General features: G+C 45.7%; 1 pseudogene; it reads right to left on the reverse strand.

Moving 5' to 3' along the window:
* Positions 1-8,569: 8,569 nt before the first annotated feature.
* The window catches only part of LOC142016922 (cystine/glutamate transporter-like), a 35,720-nt pseudogene continuing 19,550 nt past the window's right edge, over positions 8,570-24,739 (reverse strand).

Below are 24,739 nucleotides of genomic sequence, written 5' to 3' on the forward strand. Positions count from 1 at the left end.
AACCTGTTGCACAATCCAACTATCAATCAAATGGACCACAATGGAAAACAAGTTCCGTTTGCAAATGGAAATGCAATGGAGATATGAAATTGTATGCTGAGGGTGGTAAAATGCTTTGACAGTAAAACTGGAGAAAGGGAAAGTTAAATCAGAGAGTTACCTGAGAGAAGCAGAGGGGTAGCTGAACTACTTCTCCTTCCATTGGACTTAGACAAAATGATCTTTGGGATGTAAAGTTCAGTTCTACTTTGAAAAATGACTCAAAAATGCCATTTTATGTATCAGTGATTTTCAGAGCAACTTTGCTTGGTTTACAAGAACAAAACCTCTTCCTTTTTCAATACAGGCTAACCGGTAAAATTGAACCTTTTCTTTTAACTTCTTAAGCTTAGTTAGCAGAAAAGATTCTCTAGGTTAAATTTCAGCCTTGCATCTTGTGCAGCTCCATTGTTATAAGTGGGATTTCCACAGGTATAGTTAAGTAGAATCACAGAATTTGGTCCTGCAAAGATTTAGTTAAAAGCTCCTGTTGATGTTATTTGAGTCAAACTGAAATACACTTCTCTTTCTCATACTTCTTCACAGCCAATGCACCCGACAGGAGTAAATACTCAAAACTTTTGTTACTAAAGCCAACTTCTATGATCTTGAATTCACACTGGCCATTTCTACAGATCACACTTTCTTTGAATTCCCTGCACCTCAGTAGCATATTTCGGGTCATTTATTAGCATGCCACTTTCAAAGAAGGTGGCATGTGTAGAAACTGCCACAGGGAGGGAGCACGGCTAAATAAGAAGGTACAATTTTTATAGACTTACTTTTCAGGGTATAACTGTATTTTAAAGGAACCTCAAATGTAAACCAGTGATAAATTGAAATCAGGGTTTTTAATAAGCATCTTTAAATGCAGTGAGAATATGCATAGGTTTTATTCAGCAAAGTGCTAAAACACCTGCTTTAGTTGTAAGCAGACACTCCAATGCTTTGCTGAATCAGGACCTAAATACTCATTTGAAGAAAGTGTCTGTTAAATCGGTATTGTTGCATACAGTGTAATATTGATGTTGTGAAATTCTGTCCAGGTGGCACAATGATCAGTTATTGATGACAACTTTTAAAAATGTGACTCACATTTTAGAAGACGAGAATCACTGTTCCAGGAATTGTCTACTTTGCCCTCTGAAGAGTGGAAGGCCAGAATGTGAAGCATTTTCAGGATTTTGTGTGAAGCCTCTAAGTATTGAGATTAAAATCAAAGTAGCATTTAAACAATTGTTATGGAATCAGTTCACACCCTATTAAATGCATCATCAAGTCCTTTTAAAATAAAGTTTTCAAATATGATTGGGAGTCATTCCCTTTGTTGAAGTCTGTCCTCTCACTGAAAGGAACAGACTGTCATAGTGCAACACTTCTGTTTCAGGACTCACTCCTTTACCTCTCCTGGGGTGGAATCATATGATTCTACCATCGTGAGAATGGGCTCCGGGCTACAGCGCGCCCTGTGTATTGACTGTGTTTACCCCCAAGAGGTCAGAATGGCATCAGTGTCTGTGGGTCTTCGAAGTCCCCCTTAAGTGTTAGTCTGTTTCCCATTAACTCGTTGTCTCCCTGATTGATTGGGAGAGTCTCCTTAATAAATCCAGTCAAAGTGAATCGCTTTTATCAGTAGCTGACGGGCTCTTGTTTTGCTTTATTTCTGTTTTTCCAGTAGCATGTTATTTAACTAAATGAGCATTCTGACAGTAGCTATCCTAATAACCAGATCAACACTCCTAAACTATTACAGAGCAGCTCCTGCTCCTCAATACTAAAGAATCCCTAAAGCTTATAGTCATTTTTGCCTATATTCTTGATAACTCAGGCAGGGCTGAAATAACTTTAAGGCTACATCTACATGGCAGATTGATTTTGGGATACCAGACGCATCCCGAAATACTACTCCATGGCTACATCTACGCTTACGAAAAACTTTGAAATGGCCATGCTAAAGGCCAAATCGAAGAACACTAATGAGGGACTGAAATAAATATTCAGTGCCTCGTTAGCTTGCTGCTGGCCGCAGCACTTTGAAAGTGCCACAGTTCGTTCGCCCGCAGCTCGTCTACACAGGGCTCCTTTTCAGACGGACCCTGCCAACATTGAAATCCCCTTATTCCTACCTGCAGGGTCCTTTCTCTACACCATTCATTATTATATGTATTTTTATCATGGCCCCTCATGCTCATCTTATTTTCAAGGTGAACAGCCAGTTTTTTACATGAGTTTCTCCATGCCCCATACATTTGTGCCTTTCTTCTCTAAACACCCCTTAATTAGTCAATCTTTTTAGAAATTGACACACTACTACTATAAGGTAGCCAGTGTCAGCTACACCAAAGGAAATGAACAGATGAAGCAACATGGATCAAAAGTGATCTACCTCCTGTCGCTGTCTTGCAGCTTCTGGCAAACAGAAGTTAGGGCCATCATTCCTATCTATTTGGGTTAGCCTTATCCTCCATGAATTTATCTAGCTCTTTTTTGAGTTTTGTTATAATCTGGATTTTGCAGTGTCCCCCAGTCAATGAGTTCCCCAGGTCAACTGTGCATTATGTGAAGAAGAATTTCCTTTTGTTTGTTGTAAACCTGCTATCTATTTATTTCATTTGCAGACCCCCAAGTTCTTGCCTTTTGGGAAGGAGTAAGTAACTCTTCTTTATTCACTTGTTCCATACCAGTCATGATTTTATAGACCTCTAGCATACTCTCCCTTAGTCATTTCTCTTCAAGCTGAAAAGTCCCTGTCCTATTCTATTAATCTCTTTTCATGTGACAACCATTCTATACCCCTAATAATTGTTTTGCCCTTTTCTGAACCTTTTCCAACGTCAAGTTCTTATTTTTTGAGATGAGGGGATCACATCTGCATGCAGTACTCCAGATGATGGCATACCATGGATTTATATAGAGGCAGTAAGATACTTTATCTGATTCTCTATCTCTTTCTTAATGATTCCTAACACTGTTTGGTTTTTTGACTGCCACTGCCCATTCAATAGCTGTTTTCAGAGAACTATCCACAATGACTCAAAAGCCTCTCTTTTGAGTGATGACAACAAATTTAATTCTCCTTAATTTATATGTATAGTTGGGGTTACACTTCCCAATGCACATTACTTTGCAATTATCAGCATTAAAATTTATCTGCCATTTTGTTGTCAGGATATCTAATTTTGTGAGATCCTTCTAAAGCTCTTCATCATCTGCTTTTGATTTAAGTGTCCTCACTAGCTTTGTTATAGCTCAGGGGTTTGAGCATTAGCCTGCTAAACCCAGGGTTGCGAGTTCAATCCTTATAAAGGCCATTTAGGGATTGGGCAAATAGTTATCAGGGATTGTGCTTGGTCCTGCTGAGAGAGCAAGGGACTGGACTAGATGACCTTCCAACTCTAGGAGATATGTATTGCCAATTATATATTTATATATGTTATCATCTGCTTTTTTTTGTCACCTCACCACTTACCCCTTTTTTCAGATAATTTGTGAATACATTGAATACAATTGTTCCCAGTATGGACTCCTATAAGACACCACTAGTTAACTGTCCTCTGTCTGAAAATTGATTATTTATTCCTAATTTTTGTTTCCTATCATTTAACCAGTTATCAGTCCATGAGAGGAACCGTCCCTCTTATGCCATGACAGCCTACTTTGTTTAAGAGCCTTTGGTTAGGAACCTTGTCAAAGGCTTTCTGGAAATCTAAGTACACTATATTCACTGGATCCCCCTTGTCCACATGCTTGTTGATGCCCTCAAAATTCTAGTAGATTTGTGAGGCATGATTTCCTTTTATAGATAGAATGCTGACTTTTCTCCAACAAATTATATTCATTTATGTGTCTAACAATTCTGTTCTTTATAATAGCTTCAACCAATTTGTTTGGTATTGAAGTTAGACTTACCAGCCTGTAATTGCTAGGATCACCTCTAGAGCCTTCTTTAAAAACTGGCATCACATTAGTTATCCTCCAGTCTTTTGGTACAGAAGATGATTTAAAGGATAGGTTACAAACCAGTTAGTAATTCTACAGTTTCACATTTGAGTTCTTGAACTCTTATTCTGTAACCAGAGGGGTTGATAGCCACCATTGGCCCCAGGACAAGGGGGCAGAGGGGCCGGCTTTATGTTCCCAGAAGGGGCAGAGCTTTGGGCAGTCAGCTCTTATTGCTGTTCAGACCATTGGTCTCCCGCCCCACAGGGCCTCCCTCAGTATTGGCACCAAGACAGTCTTAATGCAGTACCCATAACTAGCAAGAGCTGGGACTGACAGGCACTGCTGATGCACCTAAAGACCTCAACACATAGGCACTAAGCCAATGATAATTGGTAAATAAGGACAAAGAAGTGGGAAATGGTGACAGCAGCAGCCTCTCCAGGGTATAAGCAGGAAGCTGTCTGGCCATACAGGAGCTTGCTTGAAGTACTAGTGTGTTGCTTATAGAGGTGGAGGTGGCTGTTAAGGAGAGATCATTTGCTTTTGCTTTCCCCCGGTGTCTTTTAGCAAACATCATTTTTTGTATGTATCAGTCACACGCCATTGCAGACTGAACAAGAACAACATGTAAAAGTGTCCTGTGCATAGGACAGTAGAATAACATGTCCATGCTTACATATTTAATAAATAACTGAATGGAAACACACCACTAGATGGCCCTTTGCACCTTGACTGCAGCACTTTCTTATTCCCTATATACTCATCCCTTGTTAAACGAGCACTTTACTTACAAGTACTTGCTAAAACAAGGGACACATATACCTACCTTTGTTCACTAGAGGAGTGAACTTTCCCCCCTCCTGCTAATATGAGCCTTACCCCCTTCCCCATGGCTCCAACCTGCCGCAACCTGAACCCCTCGCTGGCCCTGCAGACCCAGCCTGCCACAATCTGACCCACACGCTGGCCTGCAGACCCAACCTGCTGCAGCCTGAACCCCCGCACCTACCCCATGGATCTAACCTACCACAGCCTTAATGTCCCCCATCCATCTCACGGACCCAACCTGCCACCAGGTTTTAACTCTTCCTTCAGCTCATGGCCCCAAACTGCCCCCAGCCTTTAACCCTCTCTAAACCCCCATTGCAAATCCAAGGTTCACTTACCTTTCAAAAGCAGCACCGCATGCTGCCACTCCTTTGCTGAATTAGGAGCACTTGGAACCAATCAGAGACTTTTATGTGTATTTTAATGGGAATTTGGTGTCCCTCTTATGCGTTTTTGCCTACAAACAGAAAGTTGGGAACCAACTGTGCTCGTATAGTGAGGGATGAATGTACACTGAAAGTCTTTTACGGGAAATACAGTCCCTTTCTATCAAACTGGTGATAGAGGCACTAGGATTCTACCAAATGGGGCAAACATGAGCTTTCACCATTTAAGAACTCAAGGATAATTGCTTCTGTTGAGAGAGGATGGCGCATTCTCATGGTTAATACCACAATGCCTCTGAAGCAGTGCACTTTGCTTAGCACATTGGCCTTGTCTTCACTGCTGGAGGTAAACCTAAGCTTCTCCACAGGGCTTACCTGTCCTGGATATGTTTTGAAGTGATTATTGATTGTCTACATTGGGAATTGAACACATTCGTTAACAGGATGTTAAACATCCCCACTTTTTGCTAGTGTTAGTCAATGCTAGTGAAAAGAAAAAGGTACATGGTTAGGTATGTTGCTATGCAGTATGCTGAATATTTATTCCTGTAAAAGTACTGTTCCCCCCAGGAGACCTCAGAATGCAGGTTTTATCACTGGTAAGCAGTGCGTGAACACTCCCACAACAAAATGGAATGGAAATACTAGTACATCATTTTCATTTATTTTAAGAGAGCTGTGGGAATTAATGCATTTAACACATCTACTAATTAACAATTAAATGTATACAGGCAGATGGCTTAATTGTGGGAGAAATCTCTGCTAATGTATTCTCCCAGAGTGGTAGTTGCTCAGGAGGATAAAGACCAAGGTCTCAACAGTCAGAATTCTAACTGTTCCATCTGAAGTCTTCAGTGTTCTGGCCACGTTGGTCCCATGATTTTAGCAAGAGAAGGTAGGTTGGGTAATATTCTTTGTCAGACCCAGTTCTGCTGGTGAGAAAGACAAGCTTTTGAATTTACAGAGGACTCTTCTTCAGGTAAGAAAGCTTGTCTTTCTCATGAACAGAAGTCAGTCACATGAAAGATATTAGCTCACCTACCTTGTCTCTGTTTCACCTACAGGCATTCTCACGAGCCAAAATGCTTTTTTTTAAATTAATAAATGTAATAAAGTGTGATTTAATCAAGCTATCTTATACAGACACTGCAGAACGGATGCTGAAAACTTGTAAACAATTGCATTTTGATTATCACTTTATTTATCTGTCCTGCTCATTTCTCATATAAAGTAACTAAAAGTACAGTCCACGTAATGTGTTTGTGAAGCTTGGGATCTGTCACAAAGAGATCATACTACTTCTTACTCCTCCCCAAAGATCAGAATAATAATTCTACAGTTTCACTTTGTGCAGTTATTGGGAATGATATTTCCACCCAGGCTCAGATTTAAAGTGTAGTACACCTGAAAGAAATACTTTATGATCCAAGTATGTACCCAGGTGGTGGTAACTGGTGGAAACTGCAAGGCACACTGCTATGAAGAAGTCAGCAAAACTGAGAATCACTGATACATAGAGCTGTCCTGTCCATAGGATGAGATGGGAGGGCCTGCTCGAGGCCCTGTACTTTTGAGTTGCCTGGGGTAGGGTGCAGGCAGGAGGTAGCAGCAGCTGTTAGGGGATTGTCTCCCCTCGGCATCCCTGCCCCTACCACTCCCCATGCAGGAAGGGGAAGGGGTGTGGCCAGTGACTCAGGGGTTGCTATCCAGGGCCCTGCTCCTGGTGCAGTGGTGGTGGTGGGGGGTGCCCTGGCACTGCCCACCCACTGGATAACCCTACTCATATAGTCTCCTGATTGGGTGTGAAGGGGAGGATTGTGAATACATTCCTAATTAATTAATGGTAATATGCATTTTGGAGATGATATTAATCTTCATGCTTCACTCTTAAGCCAATCTCTGATTAGTAGATGGTATCCACCTTCTGAAACATATAGTGTTGGCCACTGTCAGATGATATTGGACAGGATGGTCCATGAGTTTGAGCCAATGTGGCAATTTCTGTTTTCTGATTACTTCTATGTGGAATTACTTGCTGAAGTGCCGTCATGTGGCAATTTCACTGATGAGAATATAGGGTCTTTTCTGTGTGGATAAAGTGCTTTTGCCTCATGGCCATTTGCATGGCAATTTGCATGGCCATTTCGAAGATTACTAATGAGGAGCTAAAATACATATTCAGCACCTCATTAGTGCCAGTGGCTGCGGCACTTTGAAATTGCCGCAGCTGTCTGCCGTGTGGCTCATCCAGATGGGGCTCCTTTTCGAAAGCACCCTGCCAACTTTGAAATCCCCTTATTCCTGTCAGCAACACTCCACTAACTCAGGCCATAGTGATTCCTGCATTAAACGTGTTTGAAGAAGAGCATATTTTTGAAAGACATTCAGTGTTAGCAGTTTCTCTGCTCTTGACGTTCACACCTCTATATTGGCATCTGACAATGGGCCACACCCCTTTTAAGAACTGATTTGATTGCTCCTCTCTTGATGTTGACAACTCCACATTAACTGCTGATGATGAGCCATTTCCAATCTGACTGAATAGACATTGTCAGCTCTGGCCAACCCCTTTACTGAGACCCCCTCTTAAAATCCTCCTCTGACACCCCTCCCCCACTCATGCATCTGATGTGTCCCCCTTATGAGTTTTCACCTACGAGCAGAAAGTAGGGAACCAACTGTGCTTGTATAGCGAGGGATGAGTGTATTCTGGCTGGGGGTCCACTGTTGTTGTACAGAGCTTTGCTTTTTGTTGCCACAAAATTTAGAATAACTGGGCTAAATTTCAGATTTCTGCAGTTTTGCCTGCATGACTGCCGTTGGCTGTAATGAGCTGTTGCATCTGAAAAACCCATGCTGAACATTTGACGTACATACAGTTTGATGTACAGCAGTTGTTGCAGCTGAAAAAGCCATGCCCAACTCTGATGTACAGAAAGATGTACTGGTTGCATTTTTCCGTGTTTCTGCACTTAATGGGAAAGCATCACATGGCCATTGTTGGGACTGCAGCTGTCACTTGTAGCGGGTCAGCAGGCGCATTGAGCCGCTCAGATATAAAAATTAAACAGGCAAAATAGCTCTGTTGTTTTTGTCTTATTGATTGCATTAGTACTGAATTTCTTCTACATACTTTGCTAATAGCCACTAGGCTGGAATTGCTGCTTTTCTGTCAGAAGAAACAAACTAGTGGCCTTAACCAACCCACTATAATACCAATAGTCTGTCATTTGAATTCCTTGTCTTCAGATGAAGTTAGTGCAGAATACTGGGTAAACATTTATCTCATGCAGCTGCTTCTGCCAACCAAGTACGGAAGAACAGCTCTACGGTTTATATTTAAACTATTTCTTTTTCAAAATCCTCAGATTGTGCTATTTCATGTGGCTTTCATTAGCTGGATTTCCTTTTACCTTGAAGGGCCTTTGTAGCTCAGGATGCTGCTAACAATGTGTCAAGAGTCCAAGGGTCACCAGTCCTATGAAGAGCCCATGTATGAAGCTATAGAAGTTCAACAAGCCATAGAGATCACCAATCAACACCACCAAGAAGACCAAGGGCTGCTAGGACACAGGTAAAAATGCAGTATTCAGCACTGTAGTGTAGGGAAGAAGCTATTGCTTTCCACCTATGTTACTTCTGTAGGTCTTCCAACAGTTATACCATGCTAGTGCCTTATGTTCTTGCCATCTCCTCTATGACGATGATGTGTTTTCTGAGCATGTGCAACTATGATATTAATGAAGTAACAGGGCCTCTTATAAGGCTATGTCTGCTAATAGAAGATTCCATTCCCGGGAAACACAGGGTGAAATTTCCTGTGGCATAATAATTCCACTTCCTCTGATGTGTAATGGTAAATGCCTCTCCTGATAGGGAGTAGTAGTAGTAGGCATCCTTCGATCCCGAGGGATCATGGGTTTGTGCCCCAGTTAGACTGATTCAAGAAGCATCTTCTGTGGCTGTGCAATCCAATCCGGGAGTGGCAGTCCTTTCTGCACTGTGAGCAGCAGTAGGCAGATGTCGCTCTGGTATCACGGGCACGGACCTTCCTGAGGGCTCTCCTGTCTTCCGCTTCCTTCACCAAGGTAGTTTCATACATAACAAGAGCTTCCTTCACTCCCTGTTTCCAGGCATGCCGGTCTGAGGCGAGTGAATGCCAGGTGCTCACACTGATAGAGAGATCGCTGAGGTCACACTTGCACGTGTCCTTGTAGCGCAATTTAGGTCGCCCTTTCGGCCTCTTTCCAGACGCCAGTTCACCGAAGAGGAGGTCCTTCGGTATTCGACTATCCGTCATGCGCGAGACATGGCCCAGCCAGCACATATGCCTCTGTTTGAGAAGGGTGAACACGGAGGCGGTGCCTGACCTCTCAAGCACTGCGCTACTGGGGACCTTGTCCCGCCATGAGATACCGAGTATGTGCCTAAGGCAGTGCATGTGGAATGTGTTGAGCTGCTGCTCTTGTTTTGAGCACAAAGTCCATGTTTCACTGGCGTACAGCAGTGTGCTTAAAACACAGGCTGTGTAGACCTGCACCTTGGTGTGTACAGTGAGCTTATTGTTAGCCCATACTTTCTTCGTCAGCCTGGAGAACGTTGTGGAGGCTTTTCCAATGCTCTTGTTGATCTCGCTATCAAGTGACAAGTTGTCCGAGATCGTCGAGCCTAGGTACATGAACTCATGGACGCCTTCCAGTTCATAGTCTAGCACGTTGATAGATGGCTCATTACCCACGTTTTGGCCCATCACCTGGGTCTTCTTTAAGCTGATTGTGAGGCCAAATTCCATACATGCATCCACAAAGCGAGTTATGAGTAACTGCAATTCCTGCTGAGTGTGAGCAGCAATAGCTGCATCGTCAGCAAAAAGGAACTCCCTTAGATGCTTCGTAAGCACCCTGGTTTTCGCTCTAAGCCTTGACAGTTTGAAGAGGTTGCCGTCTGCTCTCATGTGGAGAGAGAGGCCCTCTGTAGCAGTTCTGAAGGCATATTTGAGCAAAACTGCAAAGAAGATGCCGAACAGTGTTGGAGCCAGCACACACCCCTGCTTCACTCCGCTGAGAATCTCAAAGGGTTTGGATGTGGATCCGTCGTATACGACGGTCCCCTTCATGCCTAATAATGCTGAGGCATGCCTGCATGCCTAATAATGCTGAGCAGAGTTGGGGGACAGCCGATCTTAGCCAGAATCGTGAACAGACCTTTTCTGCTGACGAGGTCAAATGCCTTGGTCAGGTCGATGAAGGCAATATACAGAGGTTTGTTCTGCCCCCTGCACTTTTCTTGTAGTTGCCTAACAGAGAAAACCATGTCTATGGTGGACTGTTCAGCTCTGAACCCACACTGAGACTCAGGGTAGACTCTCTCCGCAAGAACATTGAGCCTCCTCAGAACAACACGTGCAAATAGCTTCCCCACGGTACTGAGAAGGGAGATGCCGTGATAGTTGTTACAATCGCTTTTGTCACCCTTGTTCTTGTAGACAGTAACGATGTTAGCATCCCTCATATCTTGTGGTACACTGCCTTCTCGCCAGCATTGGCAAAGTATTCCATGCAGCTCTGAAATGCATGTACCATTGGTGCATTTGAGGATTTCTGAGGGAATACCGTCTTTCCCTGGGGCTTTTCCAGAAGAGAGTACTTTTAGCGCGTCGCCGAGTTCCTCCAAAGTGGGCTCATCATCGAGTTCAGTTACAGTGGGCAGAGGCTCGATGGCATTCAGGGCTCTCTCTGTAACTACGGTATCTCTGGCGTACAACTGTGAGTAGTGTTCCACCCAACATTCCATCTGCTTGGTTCTGTCCTTCAAGACCTCGCCTGTGGCTGACTTAAGTGGGGCAGTCTTTCTTTGTGATGGACCAATGGCCTGCTTGATCCCATCATACGTTCCTCGCATGCTACCAGTGTCCACGGCCTGTTGAATCTTGGAGCAGAGTTGGAGCCAGTAATTGTTGGCACACTGCCGAGCCACAACAGGCTGCACTTGACTCTGAGCAGACCGGAGCGCCTGCAGGTTCACCTCACTGGGAGAGGACCTGTATGCAGCCAGTGCCTGTCTCTTCTTCTCAATCAGGGGCATCAGCACTTCAGTGTGGGCTTCAAACCAATCAGCAGACTTTACTACCTTCGGGAAGAAGACAGTCTTATATCGCAGTATTACAGATAGCGTCCCGTAGTTGTTCCCATCTCTTGCTGATATCAGTGTCATCCGGGCGGGGCAAGGCCTCTTCAAGTGCTTGGACAAACTCGCATACTTTTGAAGGGTCACGAGTCTTGCCAGTGTCAATGCGTGGCCTCCCTTCCTTTTTGGAGTGAAAGAATCTTCGCGGCTGGATGTGCACCTTACTACACACAAGCAGGTGTTCAGTGTCACAGTCTGCGCTGTGGTAGCTACGTGTCACCCTGACATTACCTAAATGGCTGCGTTTGGTGAGGATGAGGTCAAGCTGGTGCCAATGTTTCGATCTTAGGTGTTGCCACGAAACTTTGTGCCGGGGTTTGACGTTGAAGGAGGTATTGGTTACGCAGAGGTCATGTTGGGAGCAGAGTTCAAGGAGGCGCTGTCTGTTTTCATTCATCTTCCCTGTTCCAAACTGTCCCAAACAGGATGGCCAGCTGTGGTGGTCGCTGCCAACTCTGGCGTTGAAGTCGCCAAGGATGAATAGCGGCTCATGGGACGGTACCTCACTGATGGCAATGCTAAATTCATCGTAGAACTTGTCCGTAACTTCCTGGGCAGAAGTTAAAGTAGGCGCATAGACGCTGAAGATGCTGACCATGCCCACTGGTGTTTGAAGCTGGATTTTCAGCATTCTCTCAGTTCCCACATTTGATGGTATGACTGAGCCAACTAGGCTGTTTCTGATTGCGAAGCCAACACCGTGTTCCCTGGTCTCTTCTGGAGGCTTCCCATGCCAGAAAAAGGAAAAGTCCTTCTCCCTGAGACATCCAGAGGACGATAGCCTTGTTTCCTGGAGGGCCATGATGTCCATCCACAGTCTTCTCAGCTCGTTGTTAATGATTGCTGTCTTCCGGGGGTTACTAATGCTCTGTAGGTCTTCTGTAAGGCCCAGAGTCATGGTCCTTACATTCCATGTGCCCAGCCTGAAGGCTGGATTATCTTGTTGCTTGTTTGTTTTGCCTGGTGTAAGGTTAACGATCCACCTGTCGGTGATTCCCTAAGCCCCACACACCCCGTGGAGCAAGTGGACCATGGCGAGGCAGCACCTACTTGGCTGGGGGCTGCCCAGCTTGAGGTGGGTGGTAGCTGCCCAATGAGATCCCAAGACCTCTCCCACCATCGGAAGCAACCCGTGGCGCCTCACTCTATGCCAATTGAGTGCAGTGGCTTAGTACCGGTAACTGTTGCTTTCCGTGTTGTGTCACAGCTCAGAAAGCGATGCCGGAGTGTCCTCTCCAGGGCACAGGCCTGGGCAAGTAAGTTTGAAGAACCAGCTGATGCCCAGCAGCAGGTTCCCCCTCTCCATGCCACTGATGTAATCCAAGGGAAAGGCAAAAGCCAGTACAACTTGGCACCAATGTTGTCACAGGAGCTGCCAGAGTGAGATTGAGCACAACCTCGAACTGCCTTAGGGGCTCCATCTCTGGATTTTTCCTCGGGGTTTACTCCCGAAGCCTTTCCCATGACTAGGTATCACCGCAAGGCAGCGGAGGTTTTAAATCAGAGTTTCCTTCTCCTAGGTGGGCAGCCTTCCCAGGCTGACGAGCCCCATCTGCCCGAACCTGATAGGGTGTTTTTTCTGAGTCATTCCCTAACTTTGATTGACAGCTGACACTCACACCCTCCTTGGCTGACATCTGACAGTCTCATAGAGATGTGTGGAAGTGGGAGGAGCTACCTGTCACAGGCAGGTATATGTGAATGGGTGGAGCTCAAGGTGGAGCCAGCTGAAAGCTGGAAGCAGATGGAGTGAAGGATGAATATCTAAGGCTGGCAGCTGACAGGCTCAGCTCCTAGTATGATCAGAATTTTGCAGGAGAGCAGAAGCTGTAAGATGTCTTCATGGAAGAAACCTCCTGAGAAGAAGCAACAGCAACTGCAGAATTTGGCAGTCACCATGGCAACGGCTTTCTTAGCCCCCCTCAGCAACAGCAGCAGACTGCTTGAGGCAGCAGACCCAGCTTGCTGTTGACAGAACAGAAGGACCAATAGACGGGTCAGAGGGAATTGGACTCAAAGGGGTGTAAGTATAATATTTCTTTCTACCCCTTTATTTGTAGCATATGTGGTTTGCCTGTCAATAAAGCTGGATGTCTGTGACCATTTGGTAACTGCCCAGCCAGCACTTGCCAGATGTGTAGTGTTACGTGGTAATTGTTAAATATTAAATGTTTCAATATTACATGTTTAATGCTAAATGCTAAATTAAATGCTAAATGACTGTGGAGTTTAGACTGCCCTGGTCTGGCACCCTCAGGACCTGAGCGATACTGAACTAGAGAGCTTGTAAGATCAGGGAGGTCAATACTCTCTTGCTGGCCAGCTTCCCCTGCTCCCGGGCTCCCCTTGAGGACACCACCTGCTCCCAGCCACTGGGCTCCGCTTCTTGCCCAGCAAGGCTACTGGCCACTGACCCCTTTGCCACTGGCCTTCCTGGAGCTCCCTGGTTGCTACTGGCTTCCCTGTCCCTGGCCTGGCTACGGCTGTGTCCTTGCAAGTGTCAGCAAAGACTAGCTTTGGGCCACCCCAGCAGGGGGATATTAACATGCACCAGGCTGCAGCTGCTAGTCCTGGCCAAGCTGCGGAGGGATACGACTTTCTCATCCCCTGCACAGGCTGCTCCAAGAGCTGGGTCAGGTGCATTTTTGGGGCTCTACTCCGAGCTGCAAAAAACTCTGCAGCTGCTAGTTGGGAGCCCAGCTCTGAAGGCAGTTCTGACATCACCAGCAGCACAGAAGTAAGGGCAGCAGTAGCCTTGCAAACACTCCCTTTAACCTGCTTTTGGTTGGGACCCCCCATGGGTACAATGCTCTGAAATTTCAGATTTCAATAGCAGCAACCCATGAAATTTTTGATTTTTAATAGCCCGTGGCCATGAAATTTACCAGAATGGACCATAAATTTGGTAGAGCCCTAACAATGATGAGCTGATGCGGGTGAAGCCCCCAAACACTACCATATTGTAAATAATGCATCTTAGTGTTTTGTAATATTTTCTCACTGCATTAATCAAATGGAATGAGTGGAGAAGGCATTATAGTTCATTCTCTAAGGCTATCTCTACAGTGTGCCCCTAACCTGAAATAAGATATGCAATTTCTGCTACACAAATTGTGTATTTTATTTTGAGTTAATTTTGAAAATTTGGGGGGGGGGATTTGGTCTACATGGTGCCAAATTTGAAATACTGAACTTTTTTGAAGCACCCCTGATCCCTCTCACAATGAGGGGTAGAAGGATGCCAAAATAGTATACCCAGTATTTCAAAAAATATTTTGAAATTCTGGGTGCGTATCCTAGACATGGAGTTAGTATTCTGGGATACCTCAGTACCCTGAAATAGGTCCATGGTGTAGACGTAGACTAGAGAAGGAGAGTTAAAAAACTGTCAAGCCTTTTTCAGAATCTAGACAGCTCTGCTCACCATTAATAAAAGGGCAGGAAAGTGGGTGTTTCTTAAACTGTGGATTATGGAAAAGGGTGGAGGCTCCCGTCCTCCTCTGGAAGTTGCAAACAACATCCTGTGAGAAAGAAACAGGTAGAACTAGATGGAAAAAAGATGAGCTTATTTCCTACACCATTTCCAGTTTTATTTTTCCAAATTAATCTATTTGATTTTTTAAAATTTTTTACCCACTTTTCTAGCGAAAAAAGGTAAAGTGGGGATGAAGCTACACTTTTTTCAAGGTTCTTTCTTTGTTGTCAGGAAAAGAAAATAGACAGAAAAAAAAATTGATCAGCTGTAGAAACCAAGCTAGATACAATATTACTGGTCACCAGCAGGAGGAGTTCCTGATTCAGCATGTGTGTAGTTTTGCAGCTCCTCAGCTCTTGAGTTTCCTCCTAAGATTCAGGTTTTTACTTTAGACAATGAAAGAGAGAAAACCACGCCAGCAAAATGAAAAGCTACACGAAGAATAGAACATAGAGAACAACTGCAAGTGTCAGCTGTTTGGATAGCATGATACTGCTACAGCATTGATTTTCACTGGTGACGGGGTGTTTTAGTCCACTGATTTGCATCAGGTTTTCAGCAGATGAAAGGCTGCAGAAAAAGCGTTTGAATGGAAAATTAGCTAGTTTTAGTATGGAGGAGACATTTGGCTTTAGAAAAGATGGGTTTTTACCTTGCCACTGCAAAGATTCCTCCATGCAGAGTACCACAACAGGACAGAGCAACTAGGATTGGAACTGCTGAGGAAATACTCTTAAAAGTTCTATCTGTGAAACTCTGAGTTAAAAATAGAAAACCCAGTAATTCAGGGTGAACTAGTCTGTGTCACATGTCTGCTTCTGTCATCTTGCTGATGCAAAAGCTGGATTTTATCACCACTTTGGGATAATCCCATCTCCGTTATTACTAAGAAGCAAGAGAACTTTACATACAACCCAACAGATGTGTCACTTCTGAAAAATTGCTGGGAGAGAGAAGCAAATCTGCCCATATGAAGACTCTTATATTATGTTACAGCCCTCAAGACTCTATGAAAAGTTGGATGCCAGCCCTTGAAAACCAGTTGCTGTAAATGTATGTCTTGTTGCTGAAGAGGACAGACAACTTACAGCTATACTATTTCTAGATCATCTTCTTTGTGCTTCTTCCGTCTACCTTCTCACCATGGCTGTGTCTACACTACAGAGTTTTGTCACCAGAAGGGGCCTTCTGTTGACATGACTCAGCTTTTGTCTCGATGGTGCTTTCCCTTGAACATTTGAGGAAAAAAGCTTCTGTTGACAGAGGTGCAGCGTGGACACTTCTGTTGACAGAGAGGGATTCCGGTTCACCATGCATCCCTGTTTGAAGAGCTTCCAGTCAGCAGCTCTGTTGAGAGGGGGTAGGGCAGTCTGGCTGCTCTCTGCTGATGGAGTGGATTGCTCTGTTGATCTCCTTTTGTGTGTAGGTGCACTCTGTCAACACAACTCTGGGCCCCTGGGACACCTCCGTCCCCCCGGCCACCCTTGACACCATGGCTGACGAGCCCCAGCAGGCCTTGGAGCCGGAGTCCAGCCCGGAGGCCAGCCCTGCACCCTGGGGCCTGCTCAAGGAGCCCGCCTTCAGGATGGAGGAGGAGGGGTCCAGCAGCGAGGAGGGGGGCTCCTCATAGACCTCCCCTCCCAGAGCACTAGTCGGGTGTCCACCTACCGGGGTTCCCCTGACCGCGGCAATGGACAGTCAGGTACGTACCCCATAGGGCGCACACCCCCAGGCGATGGGGCGAGGACATAAGACATGACCGGGAGCCTCACACACCCCCAGCAGACCCTGACCCACAACTGCCCAGCCACAGCATGGTCCCAGGATGGCAGCATGGCCATCAGCACCCACACCCGTGGACAGCCCTGTGCCCTAACCCCCAGAGCGGGGGGGCCATGCAATGGGGACACCCAACAGGGACACCACACCCACCGACGAGGATGGAGACCCAGCCCCCAAAGAGGGAGCGGAGGGGAATGGGCCCCAGGCCAGGGCACAGTACTAACAGCCTTCCCCTCCCTCTCTGCAGCTGCACCATCCAAGGCCCCAGGCAGCCAGGCGTCCTCCGTGGTCCCTGAGAGCCCGTCAGAGGTCAGCCACCACCAGTGCCCAGGGACACCCTCAAGGCCAGCTAGACAGTCAAGTCACAGATGGACCCAGGGGGTGGCCCCCCTGGACTCCCAGCTCCTGGCGGCTCTCCAGCGACAGATGGAGGTGGCCGAGGAGAGACTCTGGTTTGACCGGGAGGAGTCTACCCGGCGCTGGGTGGCGTGGCAGGAATTCATGGGCGTATTCCAGGACATAGCCAGGTCAATCCGTGAGGCTGACCCCATGCTGCCCTCCCTGCCACTCCACCTGATACCTCCCTGCTGCCCCACCTGCCTCGCCCCCTGCCACGCCGCCTGCCTCACCACCTGCCACCCCACCTGCTGCGCTGCCTGCCAGCCCCCCCGGACCGGAGCCCACTGGGGCTGAAGGCTGGCTGGTGGAGGCATCCTGGCCGTACCTTCTGGTCCTCCCAGCCCCCAGCTTGCCACACTGGGACCATGGACTGGGGGGGTGGGTCACGCCCTTCTACACCCACCCCAGACTGATGGGCTGATGGCCAAGCCATCCGCTGGGCCCCCATTGTCGATAGTAAGACTAAACCTCACTGTAGGGGGAAAAAATCAAAGGGCTTTTCATTTGGATCAGCCCAGAATGTCTCTTTTCCTTGTCACAGAAAATCACTTTTTGGCTACATCTACACTAGCCCAAAACTTCGAAATGGCCATGCAAATGGCTATTTCAAAGTTTACTAATGATGCGCTGAAATACATATTCAACTCCTCATTAGCATGCGGGTGGCTGTGGCACTTTGAAATTGAAGCGGCTCGCAGCCGCACAGCACGTCCACATTGGGCTCCTTTTCAAAGGACCCTGGCAATTTCCAAATCCTCTTATTCCCATCTGTTCATAGGAATAAGGGGATTTTGAAGTTGCCAGGGTCCTTTCAAAAAGAAGCCCCGTCTGGACAAGATGCGTGGTGGCGAGCTGCGTCAATTTCGAAGTGCCACAGCCACCTGCATGCTAATGAGGCGCTGAATATGTATTTCAGCGCTTCATTAGTAAACTTTGAAATAGCCATTTGCATGGCCATTTCGAAGTTTTGGGCTAGTGTAGACACAGCCTTTTTCATCCCTTCATATCCACTGGCAATGGGATAAACAAGGACAAGTCCTATGGCCTCTTATAGACTAACAGATTATTGGAGCATAAGTTTTTGTGGTTAAAGACCCACTTCGTCAGATTCATCTTTGCCCATGAACGCTTACGCTCCAGTAAATCTGTTAGTCTGTAAGAGGCCACAGGACTTCCTATTGTTTGTGCGGGTACAGATTAATTTGGCTACGCCTCTGATATTTGGCATCAGGATGAAATTCCTGTCTTGGTGCTTATTAGAGAGACAGGGTAGGTGAAGTATTATCTTTCATTGGATCTATTTGTGTTGGTGAAAGATAGACAAGCTTTTGAACTCAGAGTTCTTTAGGTGACCTCTCTGCAACAGAAGTTGGTCCTATAAATATTATTATTTCTCTAATATCCTGGAGCCAACATGGCTACAGCAGCAAAAGGTGCTCATTGTAACTTTGCTTCAAAAATGAGTTGAGTCTGCTTATTGAGCAAAATGAAATGGGCTTTGAGAACATTAATCTAGCCCATTTCTCAGCTAATGTGGTTACCATGGGACTTGGCTCCTCCCCCTGTTGGTTAACAACTTAGGTCTTCCTTTAATAGGGGTTAAGAAAAAATCTGCCCCTGCAGCACAGCCGCCTCCACTGGACCATCAAGTTCATACTACCACCACCACCAGACTCAGGCAATAGGACTTGATGGGCCTTTCATCTGCTCCAATATGACAACATCTGGAATGTGCGGAAATGACTTGTGCCCACATCAAGTACCAATGTGAAAAATATTCAGACTTTTATGAAGCTGAATCTCATTGTGCTGAAGTGAGATGTTATCACTAACAGCTGAGAAATCCACATTCTCTTTAGTGGTTTCTTTATTTACCAGCAATGAATTCAACCAGGTGGCCATGAGTCACCTCTCAAGGTGTACGATTTCCTCTGTTACGAAGTTAATGCAGAGCCTGCAGTTAGAAGAGAAACATGTTTAGACCTGGGATTCCGTTTTCCAGGTTGGACTTTGAAAAGCGAGCTGGAATGGGCTATACATTTGTTGCCCTTCCTGAGGTGCACCTGGGAGTTTGCTTCCAGCATAGAGGGTTTCCTTTCTTAGATTATGTATCTTACTACATAAAATAGAGACCATTTCTACAAAGAAAATAAAATGCTTCCTCTTCAGGGTGGTAATGAGGCAAGAATGTTTTTGGAGAGATTCAAGCTGTTGTCATCAGGGTACTCTCTTCCATCTGGCAACTAAATGTTAAGGACTTAGGTTGTCTGAATTGCACCCTGCAAAATCATTCTCTTTTACTTTCTGACATTAGTTCCCTTTTATAGAATCATAGAATCGTAGGGCTGGAAGGGACCTCAGGAGGTCATTGAGTCCAGCCCCCTGCTTCAAGCAGAATCAACCCCAACTAAGTCATCCCAGCCAGGACTTTGTCAAGTGGGGACTTAAAAACCTCTAGGGATGGAGATTCTACCACCTCTCTAGGTAACACATTCCAGTGCTTCACTAATCTCCTGGTGAAAAAGTTTTTCCTAATATTCAACTTACTTCTCTCCTCTAACTTCAGTCCATTGCTCCTTGTTCTGCCATCTGTCACCACTGAGAACAATTTCTCTCCATCCTATTTAGAGCTCCCCTTCAGGAAGTTGAAGGCTCCTATTAAATCACCCCTCAGTCTTCTCTTTTGCAAACTAAATAAGCCCAAATCCCTCAGCCTCTCCTCATAGGTCATGTGCTCCAGACCCTTAATAATTTTTGTTGCCCTCTGCTGAACCTGCTCCAGCACATCCACATCCTTTCTGTACTGGGGGGGCCCAAAACTGGACACAATATTCCAGATGTGGTCTCACCAGTGCTGAATAGAACAACTTCTCTAGATCTGCTCAAAATGCTCCTCCTAATGCACCCTAATATGCCGTTAGCCTTCCTGGCTACAAAGGCACACTGTTGATTCATACCCAGCCTTTCATCCACCCTAGGACCCTTTCTGCTGTGCTGCTGCTGAGAAAGGCAGTCCCCAGCCTATAACAATACTTGGGATTACTCCGTCCCAAGTGCAGGACTCTACACTTCTCCTTGTTGAACCACATCAAACTGCTTTTTGGCCCAATCCTCCAATTTATTGAGGTCCCTTTGAATCCTATCTCTACCTTCCAATGTATCCATCTAGCTTAGTGTCATCTGCAAACTTGCTGAGGGTGCAATCCAGCCTCTCATCCAGGTAATTAATAAAGATGTTGAACAACACCGGCCCCAGAACTGAGCCTTGGGGCACTCCACTTGAAACCAGATGCCATTCAGATATTGAGCCACTGACCAATACCCATCAGGCCTCACCATCGAGCCAGCTTTCTATCCACTTTATAGTCAATGTATCCAATCCATACTTCCTTAACTTATGGGCAAGAATATTGTGCGAGACTGTATCAAAAGCTTTGCCGAAGTCAAGGTATATCACATCCCCTGACTTTCCCCATGTCCCATAGACCTGTTACCTCCTCATAGAAGCCAATCAGATTGGTCAGGCATGACTTGCCTTTGGTGAATCCATGTTGACTACTCTTGATCACTTTCCCCTCTTCCAATTGCTCCAAAATGGATTCCTTGAGGACTCCCTCCATTATTTTCTCAGGGACTGAGGTAACGCTGACTGGTCTATAGTTCCCTGGATTGTCCTTCTTTCCTTTTGTAAAGATGGGCACCACGATCTCTCCTCATCGCCAAGAGTCTTCAAATATCATGGCCAAAGACTCAGCAATGACGTCTGCCAATTCCCTCGGTACCCTGGGGTGCGTTAAATCCAGGTGTATAGATTTGTGTACCTCTGGTTTTTCTAGGTAGCTCTTGACTCATTCCTTCCTCACTGAGGGCTGCCCTCCACCTTCCATACTGCATTGTCTAGCACCTTAGTGTGGAGCTGTCCTTGTCCGTGAAGACTGAGGCAAAAAAAGCATTGAGTACTTCAGCTTTTCCTACATCATCTGTCGCTAGGTTACCTCTCTCATCCAGTAACGGCCCCACACTTTTCCTGATAACCCTCTTTTTGTTACCATGCCTGTAGAAACCCTTCTTGTTACCCTTCACATCCCTTGCCAGCTACAGTTCCAATTGTGTTTTCACTTTCCTGATTACTGCCCAGCATTCTCCGTTTATACTCCTCCTTAGTCAACTGTCCATGTTTCCACTTCTTATACTCATCCTTTTTGAGTTTAAGCTGACCAAGGATTTCCCTGTTAAGCCAAGCTGGTTGCCTACCTTATTTGCATTTCTTACTATGCAGCGGGATGGTTTGTTCCTCTGCCTTCAGTATGACTTCTTTAAAACACTGCCTTTATATTAAAATACTGCCTCTATTACATTAAAGATAGAGCAGTGGTTCATTTGGCACTCAAATGATGTTTTGCCTAAGTTAAATGATCTCAATTCAGTCTCTAGGGAGACAGGTAAACAGCCGCTACAGTGACTGGATCGTGGCTACTCTGGAGTGCATTTGAATCTATGACTACAGTGTGACAGGCTTTATACCCAAGCTCTATACCGCAGTGTTTTGAACTCTTTGGGACTTATTTGGCTTTCATTCATGGCTGGAATAGATGTTGTCCAATATAGATATGGACACCTACCATCCTCCGTAAGCAATCATTCCAGAATAAAAAGCCAGAGGCAGCTTGTCCAGAGCCAGCGAGTGAGGGTCAAAAGTATTCTGGAAGCTGGCATAGTTACCTAAGAGGAGGTGGAAATGCAACAAATAAATCTAATGATCTGAGAAGCTGGTGCTAAGATTCAACCAGCAAAGCCATTGTCTGAAGCACTAGCAGCACTGTGCTAGCTCAGACTCTCCAGCTCAAGTCTAAAACGGCTTATCAAATTTTGTAGCTTTTAAGGACAAAGCTGACCATTCTGATAAGCGAGTCTGATCTCTAACATCACATAGCACAGATTTTCACCCGGTATTTAATGTAGCAAAAACACATCCTTTAGAAAGGTGCCTCATTTAGAAAGGCTTTGAGATGAAGAATCCACCATATTCTTTTGTAATATGTTCTGGTGATTGATTACCCTGACTGATTACAAAAAGAAAAACAAAAACTTACTCTCTGTCTGAATTAATCTAGCTTCAGCTTCCAGGTGCTGGATTTTTATTATGCCTTAAAGGTACTTCTCTGATCCAACATCAGTCTTCAGAGCAATAGTATTATTAAATGCTGTGCAATCCGTCAATGCCAGAGCTCTGCTGCAGGCTGAATATGCCTCTATTTCACACCTTTCAGACTGAAAGGTGAGTCTAAAACTGCACTGAGCTAGCATCGAACATTTTAAGTCCCTCATCTGCTGAATTAGCAAGCGATTCAGTTGCATGCAGCCTTCATTTCCTTCACCCACGTGGGAAGGGAGAGTTATCCACTGGTTGTTCTGGATGAGGTTGGAGCAAAGTGGCCAAGTGCCTGTTATGTGGTGGAGGGGTTAAGGCAGCGGGGAGGCACTGGGGTAAAAACATATTTTCACCGTGTTCCTTGGTGGTTGCAGTTCATGTTCCAAAATGCTGTATCTTCTATTTTATTGCTGCACCTGAGATGGTAACATTGAAGCTGGTGACCTGGCTCAATGGACTAAAAATTGGGAGATGGAGAACTATATCTGCATGTTGACTATACTGTTTCCATTTCAGATGTTCATGTCATGCACCGCTTGGCTTGGCAAATGACTGGAAATACATTCAAGCAAAGCAGCCTACTTTGGAAGGGCTGTTTGGATTTGGCTGTCTTAGCTGTGAAGAGTAGAGCTGAAGGACAATGCAAGAGAAAAGGGCTGATGGCAGGACACAGGTAAACTTGTGCTTATCCAGTAGAAGTTTTCTCCTGGCTAAAATTCTCAGACCTGCTCTCTCTTACTGACTCTGTTGTCCGCTATGTCCTTCCCTTCTCATCTCTCTGTGCCTCTCCCTAGGCCTCCTGCACCTATGTTTCCTGCTGTTATCCCCTCCCTGTCTCATGTCACACACAAGCTGCAGTTGTCTTACCTTCAGCTAGTGTCATCATCCCAAGAACAAAACCAGACCAATGGTATCAAAACAAAAGAGCGGTCCAGTAGCACTTTAAAGACTAACAAAATAATTTATTAGGTGATGACCTTTCGTGGGATAGACCCACTTCTTGGATCTGAAGAAGTGGGTCTGTCCCATGAAAGCTCATCACCTAATACATTATTTTGTTAGTCTTTAAAGTGTACAAAGACTGTTTTTTTGTTTTGATAGTCTATAGACTAGCACAGCTATCTCTCTGTTACTACAGACCAAGGGTGACCATCTTGAGGTTGGCGAGAAATGTTTGTATATTTGCAGACCAGCTGCTGCTCCAGCAGTTTAGACCAATGATTAAAGCTTGGAGGGAAGGAGAAGAGACAGGTGATCAGTGTTGGTTAGATGGACTGAAATCTGTCTCAAAGGCACTGAGCAGAGAGTCTTGGTGTGGATTTGGACTAGATGACCCTTGCAGTCCCTTCTAACCCTCAGGTTCTCAGGTAAGTGGCAAGGTATGCGTGCGTGGGAAGGTGTTTAGTTGAAGTACACTAGGAAATAAGATTGGAGCCTGTCTTGTGTAGTATCTTCATGAATGATCTGGAATTAACTATAAGCATAACTGCATGTTAGTTATGTTTTAGAGGTTACTGATCTGTGACATGTTGAAAACACCAGTTAGTTTAGAGATTAACAACTTGGGAAGGAAATAATTAAGTTGACATACAAGGTGGAAAATACCTCTGTCTAAAATAATACAAAGCCCCTGTTAGTCAGGGATGATGAAAGCAATAACAGGTTGCACTGGCTTTCAGTATTGGAGTTCCATGGAAGCTGGCTATCCCCTGGGGAAGGAGGAAAATAATAGTTTCTCTCTATGGTCCTGAAGAAGATATTTGAAATGTACTGAGTTCTCTTCTGAGCAAAGAAGAAAGTAAGCTGGAGCACCCCAGGGCAGTGAACCCATAAGAGAGTGGTGGCAGGTGGCAAGGCTCTGGCTGCTGCTGGCCACCATACATAGGAAAGATTCCCATGTTGGTGCTGAAAATGGGAAGCCCACCTCTTTCCTTCTTGCCACCTCAAACCACTCTCCCCACAGCCCCCAGACCCAGTGCTGACAGCTGGGGAAGGGGCGGCGGGGGTGGCAAGATCCTTGCCTGATGGGCCATAGACAGCACCTGCAGCGCCTTAATGGCATAGCCACAGTGCACCCAAGGCTCCAGCCTTGGACCTCAGGTGGTCAGGTAGCACAGCCACTCCCTGGCCAGATCCAGGGATCCAGTGTCTGGTCTGCACAGTGGCTGCACACTCAGTCCCAGGCTCCCCCTGACTGTGATGAGAGCCCCTCACATGTCCCAATCCCCTGCCCTGACTCATGCACCCACCCCATCCTGATAACCTGTCTAGAGCTCTCCCACACTGACGCCCTGACTCCTGTACACCCACAACACCCAATCCCCTGCCCTGAGCACTGTTCCCTGTAAGCTCTGAGCCTGTGTCTCCACACAGGAGAAATTCAAATGCCACCCAGCTGATTGGCAGAGGGCTCACAACCAGGTTTGTGTTTATCCAGGTGGTGCACATTCACACATGCATTGGTGCACACAACAACATTTATTCTGCACATGCATCTGAAGTACCCAGATGTAGTGAAACCTCGTCTGGGATGAGTGAAATCTCTGCTCT

This window comes from Carettochelys insculpta, chromosome 1 (genome assembly GCF_033958435.1).
Source record: "Carettochelys insculpta isolate YL-2023 chromosome 1, ASM3395843v1, whole genome shotgun sequence".
NCBI lineage: Eukaryota > Metazoa > Chordata > Testudines > Carettochelyidae > Carettochelys > Carettochelys insculpta.